Source organism: Stenella coeruleoalba (assembly GCF_951394435.1).
Source record: "Stenella coeruleoalba genome assembly, chromosome: 2".
In the NCBI taxonomy this organism is placed as follows: domain Eukaryota; kingdom Metazoa; phylum Chordata; class Mammalia; order Artiodactyla; family Delphinidae; genus Stenella; species Stenella coeruleoalba.
In genome coordinates this window covers 47,469,026-47,481,290 of record NC_137147.1, presented here as the reverse complement: position 1 = coordinate 47,481,290, position 12,265 = coordinate 47,469,026, and the positions used below count along the sequence as shown (strand labels likewise).

The 12,265-nt window shown below is 38.2% G+C and overlaps 1 protein-coding gene across 4 annotated transcripts in view; it reads right to left on the bottom strand.

The window, feature by feature from the left end:
- Nucleotides 1-12,265, bottom strand: part of TXNDC16 (thioredoxin domain containing 16) — a 111,917-nt gene that overhangs the window by 15,993 nt on the left and 83,659 nt on the right. The window lies entirely within an intron of this gene.

The window sequence follows — 12,265 nt, the reverse complement described above, 5'->3', positions numbered from 1 at the left end:
CATTTATAATCATAAATTTAATGAGAAACGAGTAACCCATGAAAATATTTTCTTTAGCCTGTGCTATACCAAAGTAGAAAAGATTCATAAGAAAACTAGGCAACTAGAAAGAACTGAGTGCTGTACTTTCATTTCTAAGAGAAATTTCTCTAAATTCTGATCAATAATTGATGATTGTTATCTAAAGCAATGACATAATGGAATCTGCTTTAGCTTCTTTTTTGATAAGAAAATTACACTAATATTCCCATATAATTTCCTCATGAAGAAGACCCTAAACTCATGAATATGTTTCTTGCAAGCCTCTGCATGAAACCACTTGTACATAAATCCTAAGTTCCTTGGGGAATGGTAGCATTTAAGACTGTAGACCTCAGTTACATATCCATTCCCACTAAATCAAAGTGTAAATTCTCCTCTGAATATTTGAAACCAGGCACATTCTCCTCCTTGGTGAAAACTGCATATATGTCAGAATATATGGCAACCCAAATATAAGGAAATAATCAGTTATCTAAATAAAAAGTTTTTTTAACCACTATAAATATACTTGAGGTGTAATATTAACGGTGACTTACAATATTTAGTTGTTTTAACTTTAAACATATTTTAATTGCATAAAATAAATACATTAGGAGCTTCAAGATGGCGCAAGAGTAAGATGCAGAGATCACCTTCCTCCCCACAAATACATCAGAAATACATCTACATATGGAACAACCCCTACAGAACACCCACTGAACGCTGACAGAAGACCTCAGACGTCCCAAAAGTCAAGAAACTCCCCACATACCTGGGTAGGGCAAAAGAAAAAAGAATAAACAGAGACAAAAGGATAGGGACGGGACGTGCACCAGTGGGAGGGAGCTGTGAAGGAGGAAAGGTATCCACACGCTAGAAGCCCCTTCGCGGGCGGAGACTGTGGGTGGCGGAGGTGGGGAGCTTCGGGGCCGCGGAGGAGAGCACAGCAACAGGGGTGCGGAGGGCAAAGCGGAGAGATTCCTGCACAGAGGATCGGTGCCTACCGGCACTCACCAGCCCGAGAGATTCGTCTGCTCACCTGCTGGGGTGGGCAGGGGCTGGGAGCTGAGGCTCGGGCGGGCTACAGAGCTTAGATCCCAGGGAGAGGACTGGGGTTGGCTGCGTGAACACAGCCTGAAGGGGGCTAGTGCACCACAGCTAGCTGGGAGGGAGTCCAGGAAAAGGTCTGGACCTGCCGAAGAGGCAAAAGACCTTTTCTTGCCTCTTTGTTTCATGCTGCGCGAGGTGAGATTAAGAGTGCCACCTAAATGAGCTCCAGAGATGGGTGTGAGCCGCAGCTATCAGTGTGGACCACAGAGACGGGCGGGAGATGCTAAGGCTGCTGCTGCCGCCAACAAGAAGCCTGTGTGCGAGCACAGGTCACTCTCCACACTTCCCCTCCTGGGAGCCTGTGCAGCCCGCCACTGCCACGGTCCCGTGATCCAGGGACAACTTCCCCGGGAGAACGCACGGCGCGCCTCAGGCTGCTGCAACGTCACGCTGGCCTCTGCCGCCGCAGGCTCGCCTCACATCCGCGCCCCTCCCTCCCCCTGGCCTGAGTGAGCTAGAGCCCCTGAATCAGCTGCTCCTTTAACTCCGTCCTGTCTGAGCGAAGAACAGACGCCCTCAGGCGACCTAGACGCAGAGGCGGGGGCCAAATCCAAAGCTGAACCACAGGAGCTGTGCGAACAAAGAAAGAAAGGGAAATCTCTCCCAGCAACCTCAGGAGCAGAGGATTTAATCTCCACAATCACCTTGATGTACCCTGCATCTGTGGAATACCTGAGTAGAAACGAATCATCCCAAATTGAGGAGGTGGACTTTGGGAGCAACGACATATATATATTTTTCCCTTTTTCTTTTTCGTGAGGATGACAGGGTCTTGGTGCTCCGACCGGACGTCAGGCCTGTGCCTCTGAGGAGGGGAAGCCGAGTTGAGGACACTGGTCCACCAGAGACCTCCCAGCTCCACGTAATATCAAACAGCGAAAATCTCCCAGAGATCTCCATCTCAATGCCAAGACCCAGCTCCATTCAACGACCAGCAAGCTCCAGTGCTGGACACCCTATGCCAAACAACTAGCAAGACAGGAACACAACCCCATCCATTAGCAGACAGGCTGCCTAAAATCATAATAAGGTCACAGACACCCCAAAACACACCACCAGACGCGGACCTGCCCACCAGAAAGACAAGACCCAGCATCATCCACCAGAACACAGGCACTAGTCCCCTCCACCAGGAAGCCTACACAACCCACTGAACCAACCTTAGCCACTGGGGACAGACACCAAAATCAACGGGAACTATGAACCTGCAGCCTACAAAAAGGAGACCCCAAACACAGTAAGATAAGCAAAATGAGAAGACAGAAAAACACACAGCAGATGAAGGAGCAAGATAAAAAGCCAACAGACGTAACAAATGAAGAGGAAACAGGCAGTCTACCTGAAAAAGAATTCAGAATACTGATAGTAAAGATGATCCAAAATCCTGGAAATAGAATGGAGAAAATACAAGAAACGTTTAACAAGGACCTAGAAGAACTAAAGAGCAAACAAACAATGATGAACAACACAATAAATGAAATTAAAAATTCTCAAGAAGGAATCAACAGCAGAATATCTGAGGCAGAAGAATGGATAAGTGACCTCGAAGATAAAATAGTGTAAATAATTACTGCAGAGCACAATAAAGAATGAGAAGAGTTGAGGACAGTCTCAGAGACCTCTGGGACAATATTAAGTGCACCAACATTCGAATTATAGGGGTGCCAGAAGAAGCAGAAGAGAAAAAGAAAGGGACTGAGAAAATATTTGAAGACATTATACTTGAAAACTTCCCTAATATGGGAAAGGAAATAGTTAATCAATCCAGGAAGTGCAGAGAGTCCCATACAAGATAAATCCAAGGAGAAACACGCCAAGACACATATCAATCAAATTATCAATAACTAAATACAAAGAAAAAATATTAAAATCAGCAAGGGAAAAACAACAACTAACATACGAGGGAATCCCCATAAGGTTAACAGCTGATCCTTCAGTAGAAACTCTGCAAGCCAGAAGGGAATGGCAGGACATATTCAAAGTGATGAAAGGGAAAAACCTACAACCAAGATTACTCTACCCAGCAGGGATCTCATTCACTTTCGACAGAGAAATTCAAACCTTTACAGACTAGCAAAAGCTAAGAGAATTCAGCACCACCAAACCAGCTTTACAACAAATGCTAAAGGAACTTCTTTAGGCAGGAAACACAAGAGAAGGAAAACACCTACAAAAACAAACCCAAAACAATGAAGAAAATGGTAACAGGAACATACATATCGATAATTACCTTAAATGTAAATGGATTAAATGCTCCAACCAAAAGACATAGACGGGCTGAATGGATACAAAAAAAAGACCCATATATATGTTGTCTCCAAAAGACCCACTTCAGACCTAGGGACACATACAGACTGAAAGTGAGGGGATGGAAAAAGACATTCCATGCAAATGGATACCAAAGGAAAGCTGGAGTAGCAATTCTCATATCAGACAAAATAGACTTTAAAATAAAGACTATTACAAGAGACAAAGAAGGACATTACATAATGATCAATCCAAGAAGAAGATATAACAATTGTAAATATTTATGCACCCAACATAGGGGCACCTCAATACATAAGGCAAATGCTAACAGCCATAAAAGGGGAAAGCAACAGTAACACAATCATACTAGGGGACTTTAACAGCCCACTTTCACCAATGGACAGATCATCCAAAATGAAAATAAATAAGGAAACACAAGCTTTAAATGATACATTAAACAAGATGGACTTAATTGATATTTATAGAACACTCCATCCAAAAACAACAGAATACACTTTCTTCTCAAGGGCTCATGGAACATTCTGCAGGATAGATCATATCTTGGGTCACAAATCAAGCCTTGGTAAATTTAAGAAAACTGAAATTATATCAAGTATCTTTTCCGATCACAACGCTATGAAACTAGATATCAATTAGAGGAAAAAATCTGTAAAAAATACAAACACATGGAGGCTGAACAATGCACTACTAAATAACCTAGAGATCACTGAAGAAATCAAAGAGGTAATCAAAAAAATACCTAGAAACAAATGACAATGAAAACACGATGACCCAAAACCTATGGAATGCAGCAAAAGCAGTTATAAGCGGGAAGTTTATAGCTATACAAGCCTACCTCAAGCAACAAGAAAAATCTGAAATAAACAATCTAACCTTACACCTAAAGAAACTAGAGAAAGAACAACAAACAAAACCCAAAGTTAGCAGAAGGAAAGAAATCATAAAGATCAGAGCAGAAATAAATGAAATAAAAACAAAGAAAACAATGGTAATGATCAATAAAACTAAAAGCTGGTTCGTTGAGAAGATAAACAAAATTGATAAACCATTAGCCAGACTCATCAAGAAAAAGAGGGAGAGGACTCAAAGCAATACAATTAGAAATGAAAAAGGAGAAGTAACAACTGACACTGCAGAAATACAAAGAATCATGAGAGATTACTACAAGCAACTATATGCCAATAAAATGGACAAACTGAAAGAAATGGACAAATTCTTAGAAAGCACAACCTTCCGAGAATGAACCAGTAAGAAATAGAAAATATAAACAGAACAATCACAATCACTGAAATTGAAACTGTGATTAAAAATCTTCCAACAAACAAAAGCCCAGGACCAGATGGCTTCACACGTGAATTCTATCAAACATTTATAGAAAAGTTAACACCTATCCTTCTCAAACTCTTCCAAAATATAGCAGAGGGAGGAACACTCCCAAACTCATTCTACGAGGCCACCATCACCCTGATCCCAAAACTAAACAAGGATGTCACAACGAAAGAAAACTACAGGTCAATATCACTGATGAACACAGATGAAAAAATCCTCAACAAAATACTAGCAAACAGAATCCAACAGCACATTAAGATGATCATACACCATGATCAAGTGGGGTTTATCCCAGGAATGAAAGGATTCTTCAATATACGCAAATCAATGTGATACACCATATTAACAGATTGAAGAATAAAAACCATATGATCATCTCAATAGATGCAGAAAAAGCTTTCAACAAAATTCAACACACATTTATGATAAAAATCCTCCAGAAAGTAGGCATAGAGGGAACTTACCTCAACATAATAAAGGCCATATATGACAAACCCACAGCCAACATTGTCTTCAATGGTGAAAAACTGAAAACATTTCCAGTAAGATCAGGAACAAGACAAGGTTGCCCACTGTCACCACTATTATTCAACATTGTTTTGGAAGTTTTAGCTACAGCAATCAGAGAAGAAAAAGAAATAAAAGAAATCCAAATCAGAAAAGAACAAGTAAAGCTGTCACTGTTTGCAGATGACATGATACTACACATAAAGAATCCTGAAGACGCTACCAGAAAACGACTAGAGCTAATCAACAAACTTGGTAACGTAGCAGGATACAAAATTAATGCACAGAAGTCTCTGGCATTCCTATACACTAATCATGAAAAATCTGAAAGTGAAATTAAGGAAACACTCCCATTTACCACTGCAACAGAAAGAATAAAATACCTAAGAATAAACCTACCTAAGGAGACAAAAGACCTGTAGGCAGAAAACTATAAGACACTGATGAAAGACATTAAAGATGATACAAACAGGTGGAGAGATATAGCATGTTCTTGGATTGGAAGAACGAACATTGTGAAAATGACTATACTATACAAAGCAATCTACAGATTCAATGCAATCCCTATCAAACTATCACTGGCATTTTTCACAGAACAAGAATAAAAAATTTCACAATTTGTATGGAAACACAAAAGCCAAATAGCCCAAATAGCCAAAGCGATATTGAGAAAGAAAACGGAGCTGTAGGAATCAGGCTCCCTGACTTCAGACTATACTACAAAGCTACAGTAATCAAGGCAGTATGGTACTGGCACAAAAACAGAAATATAGATTAATGGAACTGATAGAAAGCCCAGAGATAAACCCACAGACATATGGTTACCTTATTTTTGATAAAGAAGACAAGAATATACAATGGAGAAAAGACAGCCTCTTCAATAAATGGTGCTGGGAAAGCTGGACAGCTACAAGTAAAAGAATGAAATTAGAACATTCCCTAACACCATACACAAAAATAAACTCAAAATGGATTAAAGACCTAAATGTAAGGACAGACACTGTAAAACTCTTAGAGGAAAACATAGGCAGAACACTCTGTGACATAAATCACAGCAAGATCTTTTTTGACCCACCTCCTAGAGAAATGGAAATAAAAACAAAAATAAACAAATGGGACCTAATGAAAATTAAAAGCTTTTGCACAGCAAAGGAAACCATAAACAAGATGAAAAGAAAACCCTCAGAATGGGAGAAAACATTTGCAAATGAAGCAACTGACAGAGGATTCATCTCCAAAATTTACAAGCAGCTCATGCAGCTCAATATTAAAAAAAACAAACAACCCAATCCAAAAATGGGCAGAAGACCTAAATAGACATTTCTCCAAAGAAAATATACAGATTGCCAACAAACATATGAAAGAATGCTCAACATCATTAATCATTAGAGAATGCAAATCAAAACTACAATGAGATATCATCTCACACCAGTCAGAATGGCCATCATCAAAAAATCTAGAAACAATAAGTGCTGGAGAGGGTGTGGAGAAAAGGGAACCCTCTTGCACTGTTGGTGGGAATGTAAATTGATACAGCCTCTATGGAGAACAGTATGAGGGTTCCTTAAAAAACTAAAAATAGAACTACCATTCGACCCAGCAATCCCACATCTGGGTTTATACCCTGAGAAAACCATAAATCAAAAAGAGTCATGTACCACAATTTTCATTGCAGCTCTATTTACAATAGCCAGGACATGGGAGCAACCTAAGTGTCCATCAACAGATGGCACATACATACAATGGAATATTACTCAGCCATAAAAAGAAACGAAATTGAGTTATTTGTAGTGAGGTGGATGGACCTAGAGTCTCTCATGCAGAGTGAAGTAAGTCAGAAAGAGAAAAACAAATACCATATGCTAACACATATATATGGAATCTAAAAAAAAAAAAAAAAGTGGTCACGAAGAACCTAGGGGCAAGATGGGAATAAAGATGCAGACCTACTAGAGAATGGACTTGAGGACATGGGGAGGGGGAAGGGTAAGCTAGGACCAAGTGAGCGAGGGGCATGGACATATATACACTACCAAATATACAACAGATAGCTGGTGGGAAGCAGCCGCATAGCACAGGGAGATCAGCTCGGTGCTTTGTGACCACCCAGAGGGGTGGGATAGGAAGGGTCGGAGGGAGGGAGACACAAAAGGGAAGAGACATGGGGATATATGTATATGTACAGCTGATTCACTTTGTTATACAGCAGAAACTAACACACCATTGTAAAGCAATTATACTCCAATAAAGATGTTAAAAATAAATAAATATATTAATTTAGCAATACTGCTTTTTTCTACTGTCACATTTTATTACACAGTTATATTTATACACATACACATACATCTATATTTTAGCTCTGTCAGCACAAGAGTTGAGAGGCAAGAACACCGCCATTACTAAAATATTCCTAACCCCTAGATCTTGGTTTCTAAATTCAGTGTCCCATTAAAAGGAAACTGGACTCCTTGGAGAACTGGCTGATTCTAGGAATGGGGCTGGGAACATCTTGTGACAAAAGGACGTTTTCAGAAAATAATGGAGACATGTCAAAAGGTCATAGGTACCCAGGACGGAAAAAAAAAAAAAAAAAGGACATGATAGAGTGAAAGGCTCCCACTGACCAAATCTATCTAGGGTAACCTGAGCAATCTAATGATAGTAACTGATTATAATCCACTGAATAAAATAACAACTCAGCCATCCATACTGATAAACAAACAAATGAGTAGTATGCCAACTAATAAAGGTAGAAGGAATAATGGAGTTAGAAATTTCCCACTTGGCAACTATCATAGTAATACCTGTTGCAGGCAGTGAATTTTAAAACTGCTGTGCAAAAGTAAAATGAGGAACAGGACATTTACAGAGTTTTAAACTATATCCCTACAAGATATTTATTAATTAAAAAGCAAAAAGTAGTAACTTTCTAGTAGAGGGGCCTGAAAGATAACACCAGTGGATAAAAGAGACATTTCACCCCTCATGGAACTCACATTAGTCTTCAAACCATTAGAATCTATATGAACAACAAATTAATATCTGATATAAAATAAGTGATCAGCAAATGTTAATAGTTAGCATTTATGAATAAAATCCAAATGTACACAAAAATGTTAATGGATTATAAGAACCTTTTACTGTTATATGTTTTCTCATTCTATATGTTGAAAATTATGTTGAAAATAATGTTTTATATGAAAATTGAAAATAATGATTTTCAAAATAGTGTTGAAAATCCAGCAACTATCATATGAATGTCTGCAAAAACCAAAAACAAAAAGGAAGAGGAACTAGTACCTGACTTAAAAGGCTTAGAAACAATCAATCCAGTAAAATAATTAAAAAGCATCATATCCAGATTACATCATTCTGGCACACCAGACCACCTTTATATACTTTAACATTATGCTTTTGAGAGATAACTACATGTAAATTTTATCATCATTTGTACAGCAATATGATCAAGTACACTGTTCCTTATGTTGGTCTCTAAATAAAATATACACGTATATATACATACGTGAAAAATTCCTCTAAGCATGTACAATCAGAGAAATAGTTTCTCTATGGGTGACTCAGCACCCTAACTTCTAGTTTGCCATTTATTGTATAATGATTATAAATTGGCAAAATTTTTATCTTTCTGTTTCTATTTGCTACCAGATTGCTCAGGGTTAAATTTTAGGATCAACTGCAGTGTTTCTAGGTATTCTACATAATTATCCCCTACTTTTATTGCTTAACTCTTATCCTTGTTTTAATGATTTTATTGTATTTGTGCTTTTTATTTTCTGAAGACTAATTCTTCTTGGAAGGAGGCCCAGTGTAAATAATAAACAAGAACTTCAGGACACCAGGCACTTGAGGTAGGTAGAAAACAAAGTCAACTGTGGGTGCAAAAACATGAGAAAGGGAAAGACGGAGTAAAACAGAGTCATTTACTTCATGATTTTTCATAGAGAGAATACAAATTTAAAAGTTATGCCCTCTGGATTTTGCCTTCTAAGATGGTAAGCCACATTGCACACATTAACATTCCTTTTATTTCTTTCTAGTGAGTTCTTTTGGCTTTTATTTTTAAAAATTCTGAAGACAAAGTAGAAGGGGAAAATTACTAGAGAGCAATTTGTAGAAAGCAAAATTTAATAAGTACCTAATAGTATCTACTAAATAAAATTATAATGCTAGACTTTGAGGATCTTCTTCCCATACAAATATCCTTAAGATATTTCATTCAGAATTTGAAATTCATCTTAAATAAAAGAAAAATAAGAAGGAGGGAAGTTTGCTACATAAATGGAAAGAGTTAGCATGAGATTGCAAACTAAAAATTGTTACTTGCCATCTGCCTCTGCAAGGATGAGGTCACTAGTCACTGCAGTCACCAACCTTCAATACACCCTGAAGGGAGTTCAGGGTGAGATCAGTAATGAAGCACTCTGTGCTCTGGGAAAAACTGGCAGAACAGGCCTTCAGATAGCCAGCTATTTTCAGGAGATTTTATGGGCCCAGTTTCTTGCATCTTCTCATATCTAGAAAAGCAGCACTAAAAGCATTAACAGAGACATCTGCTCCTCGTGACTAGCAACAACCTTCTTGTGACTAGCAGCAATCTTCTGCCAAAATATGTGCTTGACTGCATGTATCCCCTTCACCACAGTTACGTATATACTGACTACCCCCTACCTCTTTGGAGCAGTTCCTCAGAGCTATCTGAGATGCTGTCTCCCAGGTGATAGTCCTCATTTTGCCTCAAATAAAGCCTAACTCACAACTCTCATGTTATGCACTTTTTTTCAGTCGACATGATGAGGAAAACACTAAGGGTTTTGCTACCCAGGTTTTGGAGAGGCCATCCATCTCCAAAGCCAAGATAATAACATTCTAAGTAATACCACTGGTCAGAAAAAATGCCCTGTGTACTCTTTCTTTAAAACTTACTGAAAGACACAGTACTATGAAGGACAGAAAAAAAAGAAAGAAAGAAAGAATAGGAGTTTAAGAATAGAGAAATTGTAATATTAAAATAACACTATAGCCAATGATACTATGTAAAAAAAAAAAGTAAAACTAATTGCTGTAAGTGCTGTATCAAAGTTGAAAGCAAAAACATTAATTTGAAATTAAATATAAGATGAATTCATTTCCTTAGTTCAGTCTCCAAAGGCAATGGAAATGAAAGCAAAGATAAACAAATGGGACCTAATCAAACTCACAAGCTTCTATACATCAAAGGAAACCATAAACAAAACAAAAAATACAACCTACAGACTGGGAGAAAATATTTGCAAATGATGTGACCAACAAGGGCTTAATTTCAAAAATATACAAACAGCGCACACAACTCAATAACAAAAAAAGCAAAAAACCCAATCAAAAAATGGGCAGAAGACCTAAATAGACACTTCTCCAAAGAAGACATACAGATGGCCAATAGGGACATGAAAAGATGCTCATCATCGCTAATTATTAGAGAAATGCAAATCAAAACTACAGTGAGGTACCACCTCACACCAGTCAGAATGGCCATCATTAAAAAGTCTAAAAATAATAAATGTTGGAGAGGGTGTTGAGAAAAGGGAACCCTCTTAGCCTGTTGGTGGGAATGTAAATTGGTGCAGCCATTATGGAAAACAGTATGGAGGTTGCTCAAGAAACTAAAAATAGAGTTGCAATAGGATCCAGCAATCCTATTCCTGGGCATATACCCAGACATAACTATAATTCGAAAAGATACAAGCACCCCTATGTTCATAGCAGCACTATTCACAATAGCCAAGACATGGAAACAACCTAAATGTCCTATGAAGGATGAATGGAGGAAGAAGGAGTGAGATAGATAGATACACACACACACACACACACACACACACAATGGAATACTACTCAGCCATAAAAAAGAATGAAAAAATGCATTTGTAGCAACATGGATGGACCTAGAGATTATCATACTAAACAAAGTCAGTCAGAAGGCGAAAGACAAATGCCATATGATATCACTTATATGTGGAATCTAAAATACAACAAAAATGAACATATCTACAAAACAGAAACAGACTCACAGACATGGAGAACAGACTTGTGGTTGCCAAGTGGGGGAAGAGTGTGTGGGAGGGAAGGATTGGGAGTTTGGGATTAACAGGAACAAACTATTATATATAGGATGGATAAACAATAAGGTCCTAGTGTATCGCACAGGGAACTATATTCAATATCCTGTGATAAACCATAATGGAAAAGAATATGAAAAAGAATATATATGTATTACTGAGTCACTTTGCTGTACAGCTAAAATTAACACAACATTGTAAATCAACTATACTTCAATAAAATAATTTTTAACATCTTTATTGGAATATAATTGCTTTACAATGTTGTATTGGTCTCTGCTGTATAACAAAGTGAATCAGCTATATGCATATGTATATCCCCATATTGCTTCACTCTTGAATCTCCCTCCCACCCTCCTTATCCCACCCTTCTAGGTGGTCACAAATCACTGAGCTGATCTCCCTGTGCAATGCAGCTGCTTCCCACTAGCTATCTATTTTACATTGGTAGTGTATGTAGTCAATGCTACTCTCTTAACTTTGTCCCAGTTTACACTTCCCCCTCCCCGTGTCCTCAAGACCATTCTCTACAGCTCTGTTCTTATTCCTGTCCTGCCCCTAGGTTCATCAGAACCATTTTTTTTCTTAGATTCCATATATATGTGTTAGCATACAGTATTTGCTTCTCTCTTTCTGACTTACGTCATTCTGTATGACAGACTCTGGGACCATCCACCTCACTACAAATAACTCAATTTCATTTCTTTTTATGGCTGAGTAATATTCCATTGTATATATGTGTCCCATCTTCTTTATCCATTCATCTGTCAATAGACACTTAGGTTGCTTCCACGTACTGGCTATTGTAAATAGTGCTGCAATGAACACTGTGGTACATTACTCTATTTGAATTATGGTTTTCTTGGTATACGCCAAGTAGTGGGATTGCTGGGTCATATGGTAGTTCTATTTTTAGT